Genomic DNA, 25,193 nt, shown 5'->3' with positions numbered 1-25,193 from the left:
GCTTGGAAGTACTGAAGGGCCAGAGACCCTGGACAGACCTGCCATCTCGGCTCTGGCATCCTGGGGGGCTCACCTGGAGGAGGTGGCATAGTGATGTCAGAGGTTCAGGAAGTGCGGCTGACCCTCCTCTCTGCACCCTGCCCTTCTGGGTTCTGACCCCTGGGCCTCCACAGGCGGCAGCACCAAAGGGCTGAAAGCAGCCGTGGCCTTTTCCAATCCGTGGTTCCTCCCTTCCCCGGTGCCCGCGATCCTCTCAAGCTCCCCCCAGCTGTGGGTTCAGATCTGTTGCCTACTGACCAAGTAAAAGAATGCTTGATTTTTCATCCCCCCTTTGTCCTGCTCAAAGCTGGGCAGCTTCCCAGTACAGGAGGTTTCAGTTTGGGAAAAATGCACCCTCGTAAATGATTTGTAAATGATGTACGAGGAACAGCACAGTCTCTATGGATATGTCAAAACTGTAACAAAGCAGGCTGCTCCGACCGGTAGCGTTAGGTCGAAAGGGTCACCAGGTAGCTGACCAACGGTGCATGGCTCTGCCCACTGTGACTGACCAACGGTGCATGGCTCTATTCATCGTCCCATCCACTTTCCCACGTCCCATCCCCTTTCCTTTCTTTCGGGTGGGTTGTGGAAACATACTTAAGTCTGTACCTGTGCTCTGAATAAACGCACGCATTCATGCCATCTCCTGAATGACGGAACCCTGTGTGACTCGAGTGCTGATTTCACCCTGACGGCCCTCCCCTGGCTCGGCTCTGCAGCGCCGGACGCGGCAAGATCTCCAATGATGTTGTACTGTGTGAGATCAAACTGTGGGCACACGATGTGTGCGTTCTTTTGCCCAGGACCACCTCCCCAGTAGAGAAACAGGGGCCACAGACTGATGGTCAAAGAGCCCATTTAAGCAAAGCTGCTGGCAGATGCATGAAACATCTGAGTCGTTCAGGTATGGGATGCACTTGGTGTAGCTGATCATTTAGAGGTAAATGGGAAAAGCGTTTCTACAGAGACAATTCTCTTGTGGGAAGGAGATGTTCTGTTTCCGGGGGGATAAGTATTCCGTTGCTTTTCCCTTTTTCCAGTTTCTCTTACATTGAAACATTTAAGTTTACTTAATAGTTGCAGCTATTTGTACAAACATAGCAAAAACTACTGTTTCCAAAACTTAGTTCTCTGGGCTCTGGAGCAAGGCTGCTGTGCTCCCACTGTAAATCTGAGTAGCATCTTAGGCCTATTTTAGTCCTTCCTTCCCCACGGGGGTGCTGTCACTTAAAGCACAATGGTTGCATCAAGATCATGCATTCATGCATTCTAGATTGTCCCATTTCGATGCCTGGCTCGCTTCACTGCTCACCCCCATCCATCCCAGTCCCACGGCAGGACCTCTCTAGTTAGGAACTACGGAAACCAACGCCTGAGTCAAGTAATTATAACAATGCCCAAGATTGCTCTCATAGCCATTCAATTTCCAAATACTAGCAGCACAACATCTATGGTCTCTCTGTGTTTAAGCATAGAGGACTTCTCCGTATTAAACTCTGTAAAGGCTCTAGGGGAAAGAGAAAAGCAAATAATTCACTTCACAGTCTCCAGTCTCCAGAAGATTTTGACTTAGTAACTACTACAGGGAAAGGTGAGAGATCAATTCAGGGCATTAGAGGTGCTCGCTAGAGCACTGTAAGCTTCTCTGGGAGGAGGAAAAGCAGCAATTCACTGAAGCCTAAAATAGTCAGTGTTAATATCCAACAGCCCTGGAACCTCTGTTGCTTGCGAACTCGGGACAGAGAAGGAGGCTGGAAGGTCTGTCTCCTCTGGGATCCCACTTTTCCCTCAACTTGGGTCCTTTCCGGCTGCCATGCTCCTTTGTCAGCACACTGAGGGGAGCAGATGTGGCCTGGAGGCAACCTCGGGGTCCCCCAGCAGGAAAGGTGCAGATCGGGATTAATCCCACCTGTAGTGGGTGGCAGGGAGCCCTTGTTCCTGTCTGAGATGATTTTTGTTTCCTTTTTGCCACACCTGGTGTGTGTAGAAATCGCCGCTGGCAGGGTTTCAGGTACTGTATGGGCCCTAGCTCTGTTGGGACGTGAACACATGTAGGTGCTCATGGCCGACTTGACCCATCCTGACCCAGCCGGGCGTTCCTGAATGTGGGGACAAATTGGGCTGGCCAGAGAGGGGGGAGGTCGCTTCCTGGGACTGCCTGCCCTGTGCCCACTCTCCAGAGCCTGCAGCAGAACCAATCTATTTTCGTGTTTTATACTCAACCCTCTATTTCCAACGATCACTCATGAAAAAGGAAGGCTTCTCATTGTTTCTATTTCAACATGGCGCCTTTACTGCTGTGTAGACATCTTCTAGGCGACCTGAGGTGGGTCCCACAGAAACACAGGAGCCTGTGAGGTCTAATGATGCCCCAGTGGGGCACTTCGGCCTCTCTCCTAGTTGCCAATGGGCCATGTACTTTGGATACACACAGAAAGACCATTAAGGCTATGCTCCTCACATTTGGGAGGTGATTGACTCTGAACTATTTCTACTCCTGGGCATAATTACTTGGTCATAATTACTTGAATCAAGCCTCAGTGTCTGTAGTTCCTAACACCCCAAAAGGGAGGTCCCGCCCTGGGGATGGGATGGACCCGGGGCGAGTGGCAAAGCTACCCCGGCAGAAATGGGACATTCTAGAAAGTATGAATGCATGGTCTTGATGTGAGCAGTTACAACTTAAGAGACAGGACCCCCATGAGGAAGAACAAGCTGAGCTGGCCGAGGTCTTACTCTGGGATAGATGGTAAAAGCCTCGCTTGCTCTCAGAGCACAGAGAACTAAGTGTTAAAAGCCTTGATTGCTCTCAGCCCAGAGAACTAAGTTTGGGGATCTCTGTCTCTTACTGCGTTTGTTCAAACCACTGCAAGTATTGATAACTTATACAACTAGAGGGAAAGATAAAAGCAATGTAGATGTCCTGGGATACAGAGTGTCTTCTTGAGTTGATCTCCCCAAGAGAATTTCCTCTGCCTAATACTTATCTCTGTAAATATCAATCACACCTATGTTCTTACCTCAACCCTCCCCCCTTAAGATGATCTATAAGTATGCGAGCAGCTCTGCACTAATGGAGCCATTTTCACCCTCGGGCTGAGGTCCCCCAACACCCCTCTCCCTGTCTCTCTATTGGGGAGGCCTGGAAGGTAGGGAGTGTATTCTTGGCCACCTAAAGCACACTCCTCTCAGCAGCAGTCCCCGCATTTTATTTTCTGAACTCACAAAGGACAAGGATTCAAGAGGATCATACCTTCATTTTTTTTTCTTTTTAAACTGTGCCCACGTCATAGGTCCAGGATGACCAGAATAAAACCCAATGTGTAATATAAACAGGAACAGAACACTCTTGTAAAAGAGGCTATAGGTGCTGAAACAATATTGAACTCTAGCACTTGGGGCATTTAGAGAAGCAGTCAGAATACCAGGGAAGAGACCAACGCACAAGATGAGTCTGAGATGATATTAGCAGGCCCTGGCACGTGGCGAATGAAGAAACCTTACAGCCTTCACTGGAGCTCATTCCTGATAGGAGAAGTATCCTGCTTCATAACCATACACACGGGCAGTAGTATCCTGGTGACAGTGCCTTCTGTCCCTCCCAGACTCAGCGTCGGTAATGGCTGAGTGGGTGAGCTCCATGAATGGTGGGTCTCTGTGCCTCTGATCAATAAGCATCTGCCAAGTGGGAGAAGAAGCACATCCCTGCTGGCCCTGAAGCCATTTTCCTGGAGGTGGCATCTCATGAACTACAAGTAGAAGTTCACTTCCCCCCAAATAGAACTGTACCACTGAGTCTTTTTTTATTTGGTGTAGAATATTTATTTCTTCATGAAACACTCAAAGATGAGTGGGAAATCATTTTAGTCAAAGAATTGTACATTTCTTCCCACATATCTTGCTTTGTATTAGGAAATGACATTACAATCCTTGTCACAATATTACAAAATATTTCCAAGAAAATATTAAGAAAAACCCCAACACACAGGAAAGATGGGCTGAAATAAACTGTTTTTCTTCCCCAGAAATCTCTATTCCAGCCCATGGCAACCAGAGAGAACCCAAACAAGTCAGGAATAAAGACCCACACATACACACACACACACCGTCACAAGTTTCCAAAGACTTCTACAGGGAAAGAATTGAAAAGGGATGAGAATGACCGTCTGAATGGGCATGGATGTTAGCAGCACTGCTTCACACCACTCAAGTGTGCAAAGTGGCCTGGCCCGCCAGGGTCACAGGAGCCCATTTATCTCTTCCAGGAAAGCCTCATAGGCTTCCCCCTTTGTTTGTGCGGAAACAGGAAGGCAGGGGCCAGAATCAGGGGCTGCTTCAGCAGGAGGCACAGCAGAATCCCCCTCTGACCTTCTCTGGGGAGCGGGAGGCCTTCTGTTCTCCCGACGGATTCTCAGAGCGATGGGCACGAAGCGAGTGACCGCGGCCATGGGGCTGGTGATCTGCGACTTGGCGCTGATGGTTGCCGTCGTTTCCTACTCAGCTGTGGCTGTGCTCCTCTCACCTGCTGTGGGCCACCGGGTGAGGTTGGGAGGAGCGCTCAGTACTCCTGGGCTCAGCCAGGGAGCTGGTGGGAACAGCCCAGGCGGGGCAGGGCCGAGTGGTGGCAGCAGAGGGGGACACAGCACCCCTGGACGAGGTGGGGGGATCCCCGGAGGTGCAGGGCAGAAGGGAGGGGAGAGTCGGGGTAAAGACCCTCCAAGTCCTGGCATTCCTTGGGGCCTCAGTGCTGGAGGGGCTCCGGGAGGTGGTCTCAGATGAAGGCCTGGAGGGGGTCCAGGTGGTCTGAAAGGTTGTGCAGGGGGTGGTCCCAGATGGGCTGGTCCTGGAACGAGAGGTGGAATGGCCACTGGGGGCACAGTGTGCTGGGAAGCACCAGATGTGAGTGCACCAGAGAGAGATTCCTCCTTGTGATGTTTGGGTGACGGCTTTTCTGCTTCAGAATCCTCCTCCGCTTCCTCCTCCTACTCGGAAAATCCCTCCACTTCACTTCCCTCAGTAGGCATCTCCTGACCAGCTAGTCGGAGCATCGCGGACTGGAGAGGAGTCAGTACCTCCATATTCTTCCTTCTCTTCCTTGACCTTCCAGGCTGACCCATTAACTGGACACTCAGACTCTTTTGTTCTTCGCTGGCATCTCTCTCCTTCTCATCCTGGTGCCCCTAGTCATCAACTTCACTGTCTCCCTGTAGTCGGTCAGGGTCACAATCACCAGGACCACCATGGTACCCATTTTGCTCCATGTCCTCAGGATGGCCATCGTCTTCCCTGGGGCTGGGAGTGTCAACACGACCCCACTGCCCCAGGTCAGGATCAAATAGCCTATCGGCTTCTCTTCTCCAGAGAGGAGGATCTGGGTCAGAGCCAACCTGTCGACCAAAAACCTGTGAGGCATGAGGAGGTGGCGGCCCGGGAGGGGGCCCGGGATGCTTTCTGCCCAGTGGCAGGCGTGGAACACCGTGTCTGAGAAGAGGAATTTCAGAGACCGCCCCAGATGGTCGTCCAGAGGCTGATGTCCTCGTGAGGATGGAGGGTGGCTGGGCGCGGGGGTAGGGGGATGTCCTGGACCCTGATGTGGGCAGGAGCGGGCAGCACATCTGGCAGAGAAGCCCTGTCCACGCCCACGGGCTGAGCGCTCTGGGTGGCAGCAAAGGACAGTTGAGAACTTTTCGTCTCGTATTCTACTTCCAGCTTTCTTAATTCTTTGCATACCTCTGGATTCTCTTTCTCATGGAGCCGCAGAATACAGTCAAAGGTTTCGCGAAGTTTTTGATGCTTATCTCTCAGCACCATCTCAGGGAAGCGAGGTTGTTGTGCCGGGTTCCGTTCCATTTCATCCCATTTCTCCATGTCCCGGATAATCTGTTTAGGATCCTTCATCTTCAAAACTGCAGCTCGTACCATCAGGCGTTGTTTTCTGTTCCTTTTTAATTCTCTCTTCCGGGCTTCCTTCTGGGCTTGGTTGGCAGGGTTCAAAAACTTTCCACTCTTGGTGGATGATGTAGATCCCCGTCCCATGTCGAGAATTCGTGTGGTGTCTTGCTCTGTAAAAAAAAATTTCTGTTGGTCTCCTGTGGCTGGTGCGTCGGTCTGAGGGACAGTCTCAGAGGGATGCTCTTCCAGTTCTGATGAGGGAGAGCTTTCATGCAAGTCTGGAGGGTGGGTGCCGGACAGGGTGTGGCGTGACGTGGCTGGGTCACCTGGTGGGGCTGGGGCGGGACCTGCTTGGTGTCCACACCCAGTCTGTGCCTCCAGGGAATGAAAAAAGGCGGTTCCTGCTGTGTTTCCTGGGAAAGCACTGCATGCTCAGGGCCAATTAATCTCACACCTCAGGATACTCCTGAACAATCCCAGACTCCTCTGCAGCTCCCATATTCTGCAGGGAGTTGAGTTGGGGAGAGGTGGGTGACCCAGAAGAGACTCGAGGGGCGGTCAGCTCTTTCTCTCCGCACCTGTCTTTCTGGTGCCTGCCCTGCTCTGCCTTCTTCCTTGGGCTCATTTCTAGGACACTGTGAGCACCTTGGAGTGACACTGCTGACTGCCTGGGGGAAAGGCAGTGCCAGGGGCATCTTTGAGATTCGTGCCCAGAGGGGTGTGCGGTGGGGGGGGGGGGGAGGGTTACCCTGTTTCTGTGGGGAAACTGGGACTCAAAGAGTGTGTGATACCCGGGTTTCCGGATTCTCTAATGAAGTAATGGATAGAGGCGCACACAAGACAATGCAAAGACAAAAGGAGTTTCATTGCAGTATACTGGGGTCAACTGTCTCATCCTCTGAGTGATCTCTTGTTTGTGACCCCACTCCAAGTGGCAAGCAATTTAACTAGGGTTTGATTACATATCAGCAGCACTATAGCACTGTCCTCCCATTGTTCATCAATTTGCTCCCGCCGCCCCAGTAATGTCTCCACTGTGAGATTTGTTACTGTGTTTGGCATATCGAATAAGTCACGGGTAGCGTGCCAGGCTTTGTCGTGTAGACTAAGTACTCTCGGTAGCTTGCCAGGCTCTCCGAGAGGGGTGGAGGAATCATACCCGGGTTTGCCGGGTCGGCCGTGTGAAGGCAAACTCCCTACACACTGGGCTATCGCTGGTCTGGTAACTCCCTGAGATAAGCAATATTGGAATCTGGAGATGGAAGCCAAGTCGGACGGTTTTGGCGATGAGTTTCAAGAAGACGTAAAACTCAGATTTGGGGTAAGTTCATATGAAGGAGGCCATGGCCTCTGCCTGAGGAAAGCTCGGGATGAAGTCCAGGTCCAGAAAGAGTCCCATGGGAATATGGTGCTGCCAGCAAGTCAACCTGTACCTGTGCGGCAAGTGAATCAGCAGTCTTATGGGGCCTTCAGGATTCCTGATACCCCAAAATTGCCGCTGTGCCTCTGGCCGCACTCCAACAACTTGGGACCAAGTTTCCTGAGAAATTAAAAGGCCAAAAGTTAAGTAAGTGGGAATCATGCCTACAGACAACTCAGGCTCAGCTCTAAACGCTCAATAAACTATTTAGCATCTGCCTAAGGGGCAGGATGGGGTGTTGGAGGGAAGATTCAAAGTAATGGTGGTGGGAAGGAGCAATGGTGGTAGATGGGTGTTGGAACACGGAATGCCTGAAACAGCTGTATTATGAACAACTTTGTAAATCAGGATGTTTAAATAAAGTAAAAAAAAACAGAAAGGGTCCCAGGCAGGATGGGATCCCAGCACTAGAACCCCTCTTACAGTGACCCTGAGCTCCAGATGGGGAGCCTGGGAGAGAAATTTGCCCGCATCTGGGTGTGAGCCCTTGCGCCCAGGGACTCTGTTTTCTAGAAATCCCCACTACTCCGACAGAGGAATATCCAAGGAATATTTGATTTTCTTTTTGGCTTCTGAATTTCCCTCCTGCAATAAAATCTAAGGCAGGCACAGCTTCTAGCTGCCTGGGGAGGCGGGCCCAGCCTGAGAGTCCACACAGTGCTCAGCACCTGCAAGCTGACCTCCCTGGACACAGACCTCACTGATGAGTCCCGCAGGTGCAGAGTGTCGAAGCTGCCCACCTGCAGGCCCAGAGCTGGAAGCCTGTGCCCGCTTGTTGCTACATTTGTCCCCTGCGCAGGTCTGTGTCCACTGTGGACGGGCGCTGTACATTCTGGGTCGATGGCTGTGAGGCCTGGGGCATCAGACAAGCTCTGTCGAGCAGGCAAGGCTCAGCCTGGGATGTGGAGATAACAGTTGAGATCTCATGCACGCGGATGCAGCTTCCCAGGCCTGATTTTCCTGCATCCTTCTTTGCATCGGGCCTTAAGCTGCCCAGTAGCCCTAAGGGTCAAGGCAAGAAGAAGCATGTGTCTGTGCTCAGCTCCTTGTCGCTCAGGGCCGTGACAGCATGCCCTGTTCCTTCCAGCCTTTACCACAGTGTGAGAAAGGGCCCTGCTGTGACTCACTCCAGCCCCAGGGCTAAGAAATGTGTTCCAGGCTCCGCTGCAATCCCTAAGGACAAGAAATTGAGTGTGGGATGACTGGCGGGCTCTACGCCCAAGCAGGACAGCCCAGTTCCAGGGATGCTCCTAAAACCAGCCAAGCTCTAAACCTCGAAGCTCAGGCCAGTTTGGTGGCCCCTGCCCCACTGGCCAATGGTTTAATCTCAGGACTGTGGCTGGTCGTTAAACACCCTGCCTGGCACTCACCCTCCAGGCTTGCACAAAAGCTCTTCCCCATCAGGAAGTGGAAGAGCATCTCTCAGAGAGCATAGACGTGAGAGTGTCCCTCTGAGCGTGTTCCTCTGAATAACCAGTTTGGCCCCTCAGTCCTCATTCCAATTTCTCATCCGCATAACCAGAACCAGCCAGCACCCCTCCGCAAGGCTCCATGGCCAATAGTACTACAGAAGGAAAACCACCAGGTACTCGTGGGACAGGAGGGAGACTTAACCCTGGAAACAGCCAGGTATTGACCAAGAAGAAGTTACAGGACTTAGTTAGAGAGGTGGATCCTAATGCACCTAATTAGACGAAGGTGTGGAAGAGATGCTGCTGCAGATTGCGGATGACTTTATCGAGAGTGTGGCGACAGCCGCCTGCCAACTTGCTCGGCATCGCACGTCCAGCACTCTGGAGGTAAAAGATGTCCAGCTTCATCTAGAGCGCCGGTGGAACATGTGGATCCCAGGATTTGGCCCTGAAGAAATCCAACCCTACAAAAAAGCTTGTACCGCAGAAGCTCACAGAGAATGGCCTTGATCCAGAAAACAGCCAAGAAATAGAACATGGAAGGTAAGGGAATGGACGGCAATGTATTTACTGGGGTCTGCTCGAGGCAATCGACAAATAACAGGATGATGAATGAATGAATGAACGAATGAGCTGAAACTTCAGCCATCTCATCTTTTGGTTTGCTTTTTCATAATGAAGAAGTTACTAATTGAAAAAAAAAAAACAAGACTGTCTTCCCTGAGTCCTGAGATCAGGAGCTCTGAGCACACCCAGTTTTATGCCTCAGGGGTCAGACACCACATGCCTCCATGCAGCACGGAGCCAGGACAGCATCCAGAACTCCAATTTCTTCCAACAGAAAGCAGCGGGGTGCAAGGCGCCTTGGGATGGCCGTCTACCGGAAGCAGGAAGGACTGATGGGTGCTGCTAGCTCCTCTTCTGGTCAAGGAACTCAGGAAGTCTCTGTATCTGCTCCATGATTCGCTTTAACCGTTCCTCCCCTGGGCCTGGATCCTGTGCTGTGGAAAGACTCCATCTATGTCCATGGTGGGCCCAAATTTGATAATGCTCGGTGACAGTTGGACTCATCCTGAGAAGCCCACAGAAACACACTTTCCAGACAGGATTGGAGATGCCCATTGGAAACTAGGAGAGAGGCCACAGGGGATCCACTAGGGGTTCATTAACCTCACAGACCCCTGATTCTCTGGGGGACCCACCTTTTGGGGGTGGGAGCTTGAGTTCTTCCTCTCCAAAGGACTTTGATTTTGAAAGTGTCGAAATGATATTTTTCCAACAGCCCCGAATGAGCTCGGCCACAGTCCCCTCAGCCGGCCACTACAACTATGGCCCAGCTATTAGAACTGAGGCCAATAAATTGGTTTGATAGATATATTGGTTTTAATGGTGATTTTAAAACTGTCCATTGATTTTAATATGGAAACTTTTCTTGTAATACAAGTTGATTCCTGAATATTATCAATGGTTGTGTGCCTTTTTTATCCACTTATATAAATAAAATAATTTTTAAAAAAATGTGATCTTCATGCCTTTGGCGACTATAGAAGGATACTGAAACTTTTACTGTTTCTCAAAAGAACATTCCCAAAAGTCCCTTTCCCTTTCCACACAGCAGAAAAGACATACATTGAAATAGAAACAGTCGCTTTTCCCTGAGTAATTGTTGGAAATAGAGGGTTGGGTATACAATAAGAAAACATGATCAGTGCTGCTGCAGGCTCTGAAGAGTGCGGGCAGGGTAGGCAGTCCCAGGAAGCGACCTCCCCCTCTCTGACTGAACTCTTGGCCCCCGCACTCAGGAACCCCCAGCTGGGCCAGGGTCAATTCAGCTGTGAGCACCTACATATGTTCATGTCCCAACAGATCCAGGTACCCATGAGGTCCCTCAAGCTCTGCGAGGAGTGATCCCTGAGCAAGGCCAGGTATGGTCCAAGAGGATACCAAGAAAATCAGCTAGGAACGGTGCATGTGGCCACTGCCTACAGGTGAGATTAATCCCCAGCTGCACCTGTCCTGTGGGGGGAACTTGAGGCTGCCTCCAGGCCACTATCCGCTCCCCTTTGGGCGCTGAGACAGGGGAGCAGGGCAGCCGGAAAGGACCCAAGTCCAAAGAAATGTGGGACCCCAGAGGAGACAGACCCTACAGCCACCTTCTCTGTCCTGAGTTCCCAAGAGACAGAGGTTCCAGGGCTTTTGGATATTAATACTAAGTATTTTAGTTTTCAGTGAATTGCCTCTTTTCCTCCTCCCAGAGAAATTACAGTGCTCCGGCAAGCACCCTAATCTGTGGGAGGCCCCACCACACCACTCTCCAGCCCATGGACGTGGCCCAAGGGTCCGTAGGTGCAAGGAGGGACCAACCAAATGAACACAAGACACAAGAGACAGAGTGCAGTTTAGAAACAGAGATAAAAACGGTCAGGACAGGACAGGACAGGACAGGACAGGACTTTATTCAGGGCAGCAGGGGTATTATATACCTTGCGACGCAGGAAACTATGCTTACATCACAGAAGGCAATTACATCACGGTTAGGAGAGTTACAAAGTCTACATGTTTCATATGCTTGGTTAGTCAGTGTCAGTTACTCCTTATTCTTGGGCTAGCTGTGACAAATGTTTTCTTTTAGATAACCATACATAGCTCAGGATATGCATAGACTGCGGTCAGAGCAGACGTAGTACCAGATTTGCACAAGTCAGGACCCGCTTGTTCAGGGTCACGTAGGCCAAGATAACCATACATAGCACAGCCACGTAGGCCCTTGGTCAGTTAAAGGGCCAGCTGCCCACACTAATGCCCTGAGTTGATCCTTCACCTTTCCCTGTAATAGCTACTAAGTCAAAACCTTCTGGAGACTCTAGACTGGAAGTGAATCATTTGCTTTTCTGTTTCCCCTAGAGCCTTTTCAGAGTGTTATACAGAGCAGTGCTCTTTGCTGAAACACAGAGAGACTGTTAATGCTGTGCTGCTGGTATTGGGGAGTTGATTGGCTCTGAGATAGATCTTGGGCATCGTTGTGATTCTGTGACTCAGGGCTTGGTTTCTGTAGTTCCTAACACCACACAAATACAGGTCTGCTGTGGGACTGGGATGGACCCAGGGCGAGCAGTGAAGCTACCAGGGTACCAGGGCATCAAAATGGGACAATCCAGAAAGTCTAAAAGCACAATCTGATGCAAACCATTATGATTTAAGAGACAGGACCCCCCATGGGGAAGACAGGACTAAACTAGGCCTGAGGAGCTACTTGGATTTACCGAGAAGCCCAACAGCCTTGCCCATGGAGCCCAGAGAAATAACTTTTGGAATCAGTATCTTTTACTGTGTTTCTCCAAATACCTGCAAGTTTTAAGTAAACTTAAATGGTTCAATGTACTAGTAGCTGGGAAAAGGGAAAAGCAACGGAATATCTGTCCCTCCAGGAAACAGAGCGTCTCCTTGAATTGATTGCCCCAAGAGAATTGTCTCTGCAGAAAGCTTTACCCATTTACCTCTAAATGATCAGCACACCTACGTGCATCCTATACCTGAACTCTTCAGACGTTCTATGCATGTGCCAGCAGCTCTGCCCAAACGGGCCTCTTTGACCATCAGTCTGTGGCCCCCTTCCCTCTGCTGGGGAGGTGGTCCTGGGCCTCCAAATGCATATATCGCCCGCCTACAGTTTGATCTTTCGCAGGGCAACATCTTTGGAGATCTGAGCCCATAGCTGGGGGACGAATGAGAGGTGCGCGGGTGCTGGGACAGGGAGGAACCACAGATTGGAAAAGGCCACAGCTGCTTTCAGCCCTTTGGTGCTGCTACCTGTGCAGGCCCAGGCGTCAGAACCGAGAAGGGCAGGGTGCAGAGACAAGGGTTAGTCGTACTTCTTGCTCTCTGACATCACTATGCCACCCCCTCTGGGTGAGCCCCCCAGGATGCCAGAGTCTCTGGCCCTTCAATACTTCCAAGGATAAAGATATTGATCAAGAAGCGCAGACGTGGAAATAGGTTTGTTGGAGTGTCAAGGAAAAGGACACCCAGACTGGGGAGGGAGGAACGTGGGACTGAGCAGGATCATCTTTGGGGGTTTCTGAAAAAACTGGGTCCTGGTGTTCTCCCGAAAGCCCCAGGGTCCCAGAGCTCCCAGATGCCTTGTTCGCTCAGGGCCCGTTTGCATGGGGAGGTCGTGTTTTGGCTCCCACCGAGGCTCCTGGCTCTCCCCGAAGACTTCTAGGTTGTTAGTTACACAGAGGCCGGCACTGCCTGGCACGGCACAGCTTTGCGGATGGTGGTTTTTCGGCCACAGCTGGTTGTGCTCAGGCTTGCTCCTGACTTCTGTTCTCTAGGATCATTCCAGAAGGGGATCTCGGATCTGTGGGTTGGGGGAGTACCGAACATCTCTGTGCAAGGCAATTGTCATCCCCTGCCCTTTCTCTCTGAGCTGCCAGTAATCAATTCATCTGTGACTAAAGGACTTGGGCAGCTTTTAAGGTCTCAGGAAAGTCTCAGACCCAATAGAGGACCGGGACAGGCAGGAAGGTTTACCATGTGCATAGGTTTAGCATGTGCATGGAGTTGCCCCCTTCAGCCAGCCAGGGGAAACTGAGGCCCCTATGTTCAGCCCCCGAGATGGCCAAGGAGACAGCTCTGAAGTTTCCTGCTGGAGCCCCCACCGTCTTAGCTCTGAGCGTCCAGAAGCCCCAGGCCCACAAGCTCGCCCCTTGGCTGCAGGCCAGAGGGAACTGACACTAGTGGCTCCCCTGTGTGCAAGACCCCCTACCAAGCAGCCCCACTGCTCCTCGCAGCCCCCCACCCCACGCACAGCTAGAAGACCCCAAAGTCTCAGTCTCTTGCCCAGGAGAGACATCCGGCCTGTCTGCTTTGTACTTGTGATCAAGGTGGCCCCAGGGTCCACTTCTCCCTCTGGAGGTGATTTCATAGAGAGGCAGGAGGGAATAGGAAGGAAGAGACCAGGGCTTGGCAATGACTTGGAAACTCGGATCCGGCGAGTTCTGGCAGCAAGGCAGAAAGAGAGAGAGAGATTTCCATGCTTGGCAGGGTAGCAGAGGAAGAAAAAGCTTTAGGGAGACAGGGCCCCCTCTTCGCCCCAGAATTGCTCTTTCGAACCCTCCTCCCATTCGGCCCGTTCTGCCCCTCTGCACAAGCCTCCCCAGCCGTCCCGGCCCTGCCAACAGTCAGTAAAGCCACACTTTCCCCTTGTACATCTCATGCTCGTCAGCCAGCAACAGGCTCCAACCAGGTGCACCTGGGCCCCCTCTGCTTTACCAGCCCACCCCGGGCAGATGGGTCAGAGGTCCCAACCACTGACCCCTGGTGCCAGGGAACCCTGGGCTCCAGCAGAGACAGGCCTGGAGCAGAGCAGCTGCCGCCGATCCCCTCGGGAGTAGTCACAGCCAAGGAGACTCCATGCGGCCGCGGAGTCGACACCTCACGGGTTCCCCACACCCAAATCTCCTCCACGGAGCTGTTGCCGGCAGCTAATCCCAACGGGCTAACTCTGGGACCCTGATTCCTTCCTGCTACCAGAAATTATTTCCACAAGAAAAGAAGAAACCCGCTGTTGACAGGGACACGGGAAGAGCTGAACACCATCGTGTGGGTGGAATCGCCCACGGGGCGTGGGACACCTCGCATGTCTGCGGAACGGAGAACATCAGAACTGGGAACAGCCTTATGGAACGGTCTTGGGTTCTAAAACTCAGATTTCTGAGCAGCTGAGGGGCAGAGGGAACATAGAGGCAGAGCGGGGGGAAGAGGAGCCGGGGCAGGGCCTGGGGGACTCGGCACAGATTTAAGTTCCTACATGAGAGCAGCTACAGAGACCGATGAGCACAGAGATTGGATGGGGTGACATGCAGTGGCCCCACGAAGGCCATATGGACTTTGGCAACTTGGAGTTTAGGGCCTTGCAGGCACGGAACCCAGAGGTCTGGCTCACTGTGGACTGTTTCCAGCTTTGGGGTGCCCGGATCCTGAGAGCCAAACATCTGGCACTGACTGTGGGCCCGAGTCTGAGGCGCCTTGAGCATGGGCCTTCTCAGTGCCCAGAGCTGAGCTGGTCCCAAGTGCCTGATGCAAGGGGGCAACAGCACAGTGGGCCCCTCCGCACACCCGTCCGATAGAGGGGGGAGGGGCCTGTCTCTGAGTGCAGAGTCTGTGCACGACCTGCAGGCACCCCTGCTCACACACAGGCTCAGACAGAATCGAGGGACAAAGAGCACCAGAGTTTCCCACCCAGCCTGGGTGCTCTGACAACAAGGGCCCAGGAAAGAGCCTAGGGACTCTCAGGTCACTTCTGGGTCACCCTCCTCTCCCCCCGACACACACTCCATGCAGAAAGGGAGAGCTTCAGAGGAGTCTGGGATTGTTCAGGACTATCCTGATGTTGAGTTCTCCCAGGACACACAGCAGGAGTCGTCTTTTTTCATTCCCTGGAGGCACAGACAGGGTGTCGACACCAGGCTGGCCCCTCCCTAGCCTGACCTAGTGACCCAGAGAGGTCCTACCACACTCTGTCTGGCACCCACTCTCCAGGCTTGCATAAAAGCACTTCCCGTACCACAAGTGGAAGAGCATCCCTCTGAGAGCTTCTGCTTCAGCACATCCTTCTGAGAGCATCTGCAGCAGAAGCAGAGTGACCCGGCCATCCTGGAAGCATTCATCACTGAACAGGGACAGTAACCAGGAGAAACACGAGACTCAGAAAGCTCGGGAGCTCAGGAGAATCCAGAGAGACCCAGAAGAGCTCGCTTGCACTGGGAGAAGCCAGAGAAGATGGCGCTCAGCAGCCTTTTACCTGCCCCAACTCAGCTAGCTCAGGAACCGCCTGAGGCTGAGGAAAAGACAAGGTCCCAGAAGTCCCCAAACACCTCACTGGTTTCCTCCCGAAGACAGCCTCCAGCATATGGGTACAGGAACGGTTGGATACCTCCTTATTAGAGGAGTTTGGAGATGGAGGTGCTTTTCCAGAGATCCACGTGGCCCAGTACCCACTGGCTATGGGAAGAAGGAAAAGCTGTCAAATGCACTGGCTGTTCAGGTGGACGCTGAAGGAATGATCAAGTATGATGTGATTGCTCGACAAGGACAGCCCAAAGACAAGGTCATTTACAGCAAGTACTGTGACCAGGTGCCAAAAGAAGCCTCGAGGGCAGATGACCCAGACCTCCAGAGACCCGATGAAGAAGCCATTCAAGAGATAACAGAAAAGACCAGACGAGCCTTCAAGAGGTCTGTGTCTCAGAAGCTTGCTGCCACCATGCCTCCCCGAGAGGCTGACAAGTGGGCTCCTGCTCAGAATATCCGATACACTTCAGCTCAGCAAGGAGCAGCTTTCAATGCAGGAGCCAAACAGAGGGTCATCCATGTGGTGCAAATGCATAAATATCCCATGGAGCCTCCGAGATTCAAAATTAATAACAAAACTCCTCGGGGACCACCTTCTCCTCCTGCACCCGTCATGCATTCCCCCAGCAGGAAGATGACCATGAAGGAGCAACAAGCATGGAAGATTCCTCCTTGTGTCTCCAACTGGAATAACGCAAGGGGTTACACAGTTCCCTTAGACAAACGCCTGGCTGCCGATGGAAGGGGAGAGCAGACTGTGCACATCAGCGAGAACTTTGCCCGGCAGGCAGAAGCGCTCTACATCCCCGACCGGAAGGCTCGTGAAGCTATGGAAATGCGTGCTCGGGTAGAGAGAAAGACGGCTCAGAGAGAAAAGGAGAAACGTGAGGAGATGCTCAGAGAAATGGCCCAGTGAGCCAGGGGAGGAGAGCTGGCCTCAAACCTCACATTGAGGAAGATGTAGACACACGCGAGAGGGATGAGATCCGGCAGGACGGCATGACCGCAATCTTTCCAGGGCAGTGCTCAGGAAAAGGCCTAAACATCATGAAAACCGCGATATCAGTGAAGTGACCGCACTTGGTGTGGCCAACCCTCGGCCTTCCTGTGGTGTTCAGTACGACCAGAGGCTCTTCAATCAAACTGAGGGGATGGACAGCGGTTTTGCAGAAGGAGAAGATGAAATATACAACGTTTATCACCAAGCATGGAGAGGTGGCAAAGGTAGGGCCCCCAGCATTTACAGGCCCAGCAAAAATTCGGACAAGGATGCGGATGGTGGTGACCTCAAAGCCAGAAGAAAGTTCCTAGGTTCTGTTCCCGATAAGGAGTTTTCTGGTTCAGATCCTTGGCAGCGAGGCCGAGAGGAACCAGTTCAGTTCGAAGAGGATCCTTTTGGCTTGGACAAGTTTCTAGAAGTCAAACAACACAGTGGCTCCAAAAGACCTTCAGGTAGCAGCTGTCCCAAGGAACGTGAGCACGAAAGCAAGAAGAGAAGAATGGAATAGAGGCGCCTCTCTGGGGGGATGAACTGTGTGACTCAGTGAGGGACACAAGTCCCATATGGCAACATTTGATTTGGGAGCAACCGGAATATAAACTAAATCTGGAGGGTCAGAACGTAGGGCTACTTTTCATTTCGAGAACTATGGGGTGGCACACTCTACTGCCATGGGGGTCCCCTACACAACGCCCTGGGTCATGGCACAGGGAGCAAATGTGGCCTGTGTATAATCCTCTCCTATTGGTTTAGTGCTTTTTCATTTAGGAATAAAGGTTTCTCTGTATAAGCCATCTTGCTGGTCTTTTGTGTGTTTGTTTTGGTAAAAAAGAGGCTCCAACCATGGTTGTCGGGACTCTCAGCCCTGGCCAGAGGCAGAACCATCACACGCCCCACCCGGGACCTGTTCCCTCTGTCCACACCCCCACACGCCCTCCAAACATTGGGGACCCCACTCAGATATGGCACCTAATCTGGGTTCTTCCCGATCCCTCCCTCTGTGTCACTGCGTTTCTGGGCCTCAGGGGAGCCCCTTGCCCCCTCCTGAGCCCGTGGCAGCAAAGAAAACAGCAGCATCTGAGGAGGTCACGGGCTGGAACATGGGTCCGGGTCACAGGCACTAGAAAGTGGAGAAATGTTTGCATATTTGCAAAAGAAAAAACAAGTATTCAGAGGCCCGGGGGCAGAGATAACGCTGTCCACTGAAGCCAAGGGAGATGGCACTTAACAAAGCTGGCAAGGAGGGGGTGTGAGCAGGCAAAAGGAGCTCATCAGGCAGCCGAGCAGCGGCTTTCCCGCGCGGCTCCGGTCCATCTGCCCGAGCAGCCCTCTTGGTGCAGGAGGGCCAGGCCAGGGAGCAGGTGCGTCTCCAGCCTCTGAGCACAGCGGCTCCCTCTCCCTGGAAGGGCCTCTTCCTCCATCCACTCCCACACAGGAAGGGCTTGGCTCGGGCCGGCTGCAGGGGAGGGAGGGGACTTAGTCCAATGCTTTTCAGGAAGCTTCCAGTACCATCTGGATCCTTGGAGTTTCTTGTTTTAGCCTGGTTTGGGGGCCACACTTGGAAACTCTCAGGAAACTCTCTGCTCTGGGGACCAAATGTGGTGCCAGGGATACAATCAGTATCACAACACGCACAGTGCGAGGGCCTGGCCCCTATACTGTCCAGCGCGCAGTCCCTCTGTCTGTCTTGCCTCACAGGAGGCCCTGGCCGTTTACCCTGTTCGACAGCCCCGCTGTGTTGGGTCAGGACTCAGCTGAATTCAGTGTGACCCTGACTTGGTTACAGCTCCCAAAGTTGGCATCTACAAGTACCAGGAGTCAGGGCTTCCAGAAATGGTTTTCTTTGAGTGGAGGGACACTATGAGGCCCCAATAGCGTCAGAGGCCACGGGCAAGAGCACTTTGCCCACAGAACCCCCAGGCCTACAGTTGCAGCTACAGAGCCAGAGAACGTACTTCCTTGTGAGCTCAAAGTTTCTCCTAGTTCTCCTCACTGAGTCTCTTTGAGCAGCTCTGTGGTTTCTGACCTGTGTCAGAACCTTCAGGATAAGAAGGTTCTCTGGGCCTGGTAAATGAAAGAGTGATTTAGAGGTTATTTTATACCTCAGAAGAAGGGCGAAGGATTTGCTGTTGTATCACTGACTTCACTTCCTAAGACTCGTACTAGACTGTATTTGTCTCGACCACTCGGATCACTCTGGACACTCTCCAGGCATCATGGGGAGGATTCCTGAACCGGGAGCTGAGTTTTGAAGCCCTGTGTATGAGGAAGCAGGCTGGACATCCCTGGAGTGCAGCAGCGGATCCACCCCTCAGGACCATGTCATTCCACAGAACATCTGACATGCGTCTCAGCTCCTTTCCCCAGGCCCTTCCTGGCTTCCAGTACAGAATTTACCCAGCAAATTAGCAACTGCAGAGATCCGGACTGGCAGCCGTCAGTGGGGAGGTGTTGGTGCGACTCTTAGATTCGTCCACAGGCAGCAAGAGCTGACTCTGCATGCTAATGAGTCTTATGGCAAAATTTTGGTAATTTTCAAATAATTTATCCATCAGTTAATCATTTAGGCATGAACTTATTTATTTATTGCAGCAATATGCCTCTCTCTCTTCCCTGTGTCCTTTACTGGGCAAATTAGACATGTTAATTATGGTCTCTGGAAAAGAATTCCCGGGACAAAATCTGTGTTGCCATGCACAAGCTGTCTGACCTTGGGCATGTTAATTCATCTTCTTTCAATCAGGTTCCTCTGATGTAAAATGGGGCTGATGGAGCCGATACGAGAATTAAATAAGATAATTCATGAAATGAACGGACAAAAGGCTAGCCCTATAGCAGTGCTTAATAAATGAAAACTTTTATTAATAAAGTGGAAACTTGTGATTAAGCAAATCAGAGTGTAATGAAATTAGCAGCAGGCTTCCTTGTCCCGTGTCTCTGTGCCTTGACCTGAAGGTGAGCACAGTGTCCTATGACCTGTCCCTGTTTCGGTGAGGCCCAAGCCTCTGGCCCCAGAGAGCACCAGTGTGATATTTAAATAGAACGACTTGATTGGAAAATAGCTGCACGAATTGGCATGCCATTGGCTGGAATGAAGCTTATCTTGCCGGCGTGGTTGTTTCCTTCACATTGGCACACACGCGTACCTGGGTCTGCATATAAATATCTCTTCCGGTGGGAGGATGAGCTAATCTAAGCCCTATCGCACAATATTCCAGCCCTGTGTGGATGAAACAGGCTCCATTCGGGGTGCTTAGACTGGAACCTAGTGAGTACAACCATGTGAACATGGTTGGTTTTGATGGGCGCGTCCTGTGTCACTCCTAGTCTAGACAAGACCAAGGAACTGTATAACCAGATACTGTCTAATCCCGTGTCTTTTCTCTGTCACCCAGAGAGGAGTTATGTCCCGTGATTTTCTCCTTCTCCTCTGACTTATTCAGCTGAACATGGTTGTTCGGGTCACACCTGCCAATGCTCAGGGTTCACTCCTCACTCTTCACTCAGGAATCACTCTTGGTGGTGCTCGGGGACCATATGGGATGCCAGGAATCTAACCAGGGTCTTGAGCATGCAATGCCAGTGCCCTCCAGGCTGAACCATCTCTCAGGTCCCGTCAATGATCGTCCTGGTGGAAGCAGTGCCACACTCAGGGACCCTGAGGTGCTGGGGATCAAGCCCAGCACTCCCGTTTCTCACTCTACCTCTCCCTCTGCCGTGAGGACCCCAACAGAGGTGGTTCTGCTCTTCCACGTCTACAGAAAAGCATGGGAGTCCTTTCCATTAGCTTGTAAGGATTAGTGTTTGGAATCAGAATTGTGTTGGTGTTTTATTTTCCAAATTTTATTATTATTATTATTTTAACTTTTGTGAATTGGAATTTTAAAGCCCCGAGAAGGCTTCTAGGTGTTGCCTCCTGATCTGAGGCTCCGGTGGCCATCAGGATGACCCCTAGTGTACCTCCTCAGGGGTTGGGACAGCTGCTCCATTCACTGGACTTCATTTCCAGCGATGTGACCACATTTGGTCCTTGGTGGTTCACTCTTGGCCATGAACTCTCATTAACTGTGGCCAGGATCTATTGGAGAAAGATCCAAGTGGGCAGATAGATGACCCAGAGGCACATCTCCAAAGAGCCCTTTAACATCCCGAACAAACCCTCCTTCCGTATAAACAAATGAAACAACACACCGAGGGAAAACAACTCAGAAGGGACACTCTCTCCTCCCCCTGCTGTGTGCCCAACCCTCCAGACCTGAGCTGAGCTGAGTCCTCGCCCGTGGAGGCCTACCACTTGCTCTCCATTCTTGCTGCTGCCTCCCAGCATGAAGATGAGAGTCCAGGTCATGCATTACAATGAAGGCGAGAAAGTTTCCAGGAAATCCCAAGGCCAGAGTGAAGGTTGCATTTAAAGCATTTATTGATGGATTCAGGAAGTGATCTCACAAAGACAACTGAGATTGGCACATTGGCAGAGATTTCCTCACAGTCAAATTCCCCAGGAGGAAGGTCTATGCCTTCATAGGGTACTAAAAATTTTAATGCAAACATAAAATGCTTATACGTCGGAGGCAAAAAAAAAATAGCCCAGGCTCATCTTGGGGACAGAGAGGACCATTTTTCATCTCTGATTTCTCATTGATTATACTGTGCCTTCTGAGTTGAACACTCTTCAAGTATGTGTTTTCCTTCCTCCAGAAGTCCCCTCAATGAATGATAGGCTTTGTGTTTCTCAAGGACTTGTTTTTATAAGGTTTTGTTTATGGAGTTGGAAAAAAGGAATGCTAAAGCTTTGACCTGCAAACTCTTAATGTCTGGCTCCAAATTCGGCATGCTTATCTTAGAAGAAGAATATGGCCCTTGGACCTCCTGAACTGTGAAGAAGTCGCTCTTGCTAAGGGCCCCTTCACTGGGCTGCACAGTGGCCCCAGTGCATGGGGACTGGCCCAGGCCGTCTCTACCCTTTCCTACAGTTACAAATGAGCCCGCAGAAAACAGCTGTTCTCGTCATCTTGTTCTGACACAGGACAAGAACACCAGGGGAGATTGGAACCAAATCACAAAAGGACACACACAAAACCTCTGCTGGGCTGGTTTGGGTGGACATTCGGGCACCATAGAAGCTATTCTGTGAAGAAGCACGAGACCAGACTGTAAATACCCATCTGAAGGGGCGAAGGGCTGGCAGCAAGAATGCCCGGTAATAGTCCGGGAGAGTGGTCATTCTGGAGGGACAAAGAGGAGATTGGAAACTATGGACAGACATGGGAGGTCCTTGAGGACACCCGGATTTGCACCTTGGCAATGCACTGTAGTAGGGGAGCTGTACCATATTCCTAGAAATAGAAACTTGAGAACAAAATAGTGACTTGGGAGCTGGAGAATGGTCAGATTAAAGAGCCAGAATGATAGCCGAGATAAGTACCAGGAGGTTCACTCCATGGCTTGGAGTCCAGCCATACATGCTGGGGGGAAAAGGCAGCTCAGATAGAGAGGAAAGCACCAAGTAAAGGGTGTTGGGAGGACCCTCCCAGGATGAGAGATGCATGCTGAAAATAGACTATAGACCGAACATGATTGCCACTCAATGCCTCTTTTGCAAATCACAGCACCGAAAAGGAGAGAGAAAACAAAAGGGAATGCCCTGCCACAGGGGTGGGGTGGGAGGGATGCTGGGAGCCTTGGAGGTGGGGAATGGGCACTGGGGGAGGGATAGATACTCAATCATTGTATAACTGAAACCCAAGCGCAAAAATTTCTAAGTCTACAACTGTACCTCATGGTATTTCAGTAATAAAAGTTAAAAAAAAGAGCCAGAATATCCCGTCTCTGTTACTTTGCATGCAAACCGTTACATAAACCTAGGTGAGTTCCCTCCTGGCAGCACAGCTGGGCATCCAATGATGGAATATGCCTAGAAGATGCTGTTCCTCAGATTCTGCTTTTGTGTAGACACGGTGGGTCCAGAGAGAGCTGCCAGAGGTGGGACTGACGGGACCCCTGGGCAAATCTCAGCAAGACCCAAAGGGACGAAGGCGTCGGCAGCAATTTGCGCCTTTAAGACCTGGGACATTCTAGTTCATTTCAGATTGTTGGACCAGACAGCTTTCATCACAAACTGTTGGTCACAAACACAGGCTGGGGGGGTCACCCACGGCCTCTGTATCAGGGCCTCATGTTCTGAAACTGCCCCTCGGTCCTTCTTTGAGACCAAGATGGGCTTGGGAAGAGGCTGCACCTGTCCACCTCATCCGAACCCTCGTCGTGTCCTTCGCTGCTGTCTGCCTATGCCACATGCCCAGCCTGTCCTTCTGCCTCTGAGTCCCTTTCTCCTGCTCCTCCTGCTTCCACAGTTTTCTGATGTCGAGCTAATCGCATTTCTGCATCCTCAGTGATGCAGTTCTGTAGACTCTGGAGCCGAGGGTCTCTCGGGGGATCTTCCTCCCAGGCCTCAGGAGTTGCCACTTTCTCCTAGGTTTTTGGAGAGAACAGACACTCTCCATCCTCATCCTCTGTGGACTCCAGGGGGCATAGTCAGGCTGCTTTCCTGAGAAGTACCATGTGAAATGACGCGCAGCTGTTTGCTAAGTGTACCTGGGCCGGAAATCGTGACTGCTTGCAGTGCTGACTCCAACAGGGCAGGCGGGGTTGCCAGTTTTATGTTCCTGTTGGCATGCAGGGAGGACCAGGTAGGGCCAGTCAAAAACAGAGTGCTGCCCTTCTTCTGTGCCCCACGGGCACCAGCACTCAGTCGCAACCTCATCTTGGGCTTTCCTGGAGCAATGCAGCAACTTCCCAGTCTCAGATAGTCTCAGAGGGAAGGTCTCAGAGGGACACACTCAGACGGGTGCTCTCCAAGGTACCGTCTCAGAGGGAACCTCTCAGAGGGATGCTTTCAAAGGGATGCTCTTCCACTTCTGGAGGGGTAAGGGCTTTTACGAAAGTGAGGAAGGTGGGTGCCAGACAGGGTGTGTCAGGACCTGCTTGCATCACTGGTTAGGCCCAGCGTGGTGTCCACACTCTGTCTGTACCTCCAGGGAATGAAAAAGGGCTATTTCTGCTGTGTGTCCTGGGAGAGCCTTACATGGTCATGGCCTGTTAATCTCACGCCTCAGGATGGTTCAGAATAATCCCAGACTTATCTTCACCTCCCCCTTTCTGCAGGGAGGCGAAGGGGGGTTGGGTGACCCAGAATAGACCTGACAGGCCCTCAGCTCTTTCCTGGTCCCTTGTTGGCAGAGCCCTCTGGGCTCCTTGGGGAACCCCTGCTGCTCTTTGTCCCACTGTCTCTCTTGGAGCCTCTGTGTGAGCAGGGTCGCCAGAGGGCTCAGCACAGAGATTCTGCTTGATTAGGGGCCCCTTCCCTCCAGCTCCCTGGGATGTCTGTATTTTGGGTACCATTTCCCTTGAAGTCAGAAGCTTTTGAATGTAGTCCCACTTGTTTATATTTGCTGTGTTTGTTTGGTCAATGCCTTGACTCTTCTCTTGCTTCTCTTGCTTGGGTTCCAAAGAACCTGAGGGGAGTCATTGCAGCAGTGGTGCTACTCCAGACTGTGCCAGGCCTTTCTGGAGCAAATACCTAGTTTCTGTTGAGGTAGAGGCCTAAAGAGTATTTTCTCTAAAGGATGTTCATTCTAGTCTGCATCATAGATGGCAAGCTGGAATCTTCCTCTTTGAGAAAAAGTGGTGTCAGGTCCCTCTGTGGGTACAAGCGCAATGGGCACGGGTGTTTCCGGGTCATGAGCCAAGACAGCAAGAGGGTAAGATGTTTCCAGTGAACCTCAGGATGGTCCATGCTTGTGGCAGCCCCATTCTCTCGAAAGAGGCCATCGTTTCATTTCTGTTTTGAACTTGTTTTAAAATTATTTTGTATTTTAATTTTTATTTATTTTTGCTTTTTTGGGTCACACCCGGTGATGCCCAGGGGTTCTCCTGGCTCTGTGCTCTGGAATTACTCCTGGCACATCTCAGGGGACCTTATGGGATGCTGGGGATCTAACTCGGGTCTGATGCATGCAAGGCAAAAAAACGCCAGCCCCACTGTGCTATCACTCCAGCCCCCTGCTTTTGAAACTTTAATGAGAAAACTATACAATCTCATGTTCAAGCTTACTGTGCAGTGGGTCACTGGAATAACGGCCAACCAGGATTTTCAGGTCTCTGAGTTTCCCTTGGGATCAGAAGATGGGTGGGTGAGCAGACATCTCAGTCTAATGGTCACCCGCACACAAAGCCCAGCAGGGTGGTTTGAACAGAGAAACCTTTATTCCTAATTGAAAACATACTAAAACCACGGAGAGGGATTGGCTGTACACAATTCCCATCCCCTCCCCATGTCCCGCCCCCAGGGCTGTGTGGCCAGCTCAGCAGCTTCCCCCAGGAAGTCCCCTAAGCTCAGCAGGAAGGACCAGTTTCCCGAGCCCCAGTCCCGTCCCACGGGCTTCGGCCAGGTGTCGACAACGAGCTGCTCCTCTCCTCAGTCCTAGCAGGAGAGCAGGAACACGGTCTGTCCAGGTCACGACCGGACACTGCTCGTGATTCTCCTGGTGACTCGGCTTGGCCAGAGCTGGCA

General features: G+C 51.7%; 3 pseudogenes; 2 read left to right on the top strand and 1 right to left on the bottom strand.

The window, feature by feature from the left end:
* Positions 1 to 4,280: 4,280 nt before the first annotated feature.
* Positions 4,281 to 6,078, bottom strand: LOC130020385 (WW domain-binding protein 11-like; annotated as a pseudogene).
* Positions 6,079 to 7,192: 1,114 nt separating this feature from the next.
* On the top strand, positions 7,193 to 9,299 carry LOC130020282 (transcription initiation factor TFIID subunit 12-like; annotated as a pseudogene).
* Positions 9,300 to 15,549: 6,250 nt separating this feature from the next.
* LOC130020327 (SNW domain-containing protein 1-like) lies at positions 15,550 to 17,129 on the top strand (annotated as a pseudogene).
* The last annotated feature ends 8,064 nt before the right edge of the window (positions 17,130 to 25,193 follow it).

The sequence above is a fragment of the Sorex fumeus genome, unplaced genomic scaffold, assembly GCF_029834395.1.
Source record: "Sorex fumeus unplaced genomic scaffold, SorFum_2.1 ptg000011l, whole genome shotgun sequence".
In the NCBI taxonomy this organism is placed as follows: Eukaryota; Metazoa; Chordata; class Mammalia; order Eulipotyphla; family Soricidae; genus Sorex; species Sorex fumeus.
The sequence above is the reverse complement of the archived record's forward strand: the minus strand, read 5'-3'. Positions and strand labels throughout refer to the sequence as shown.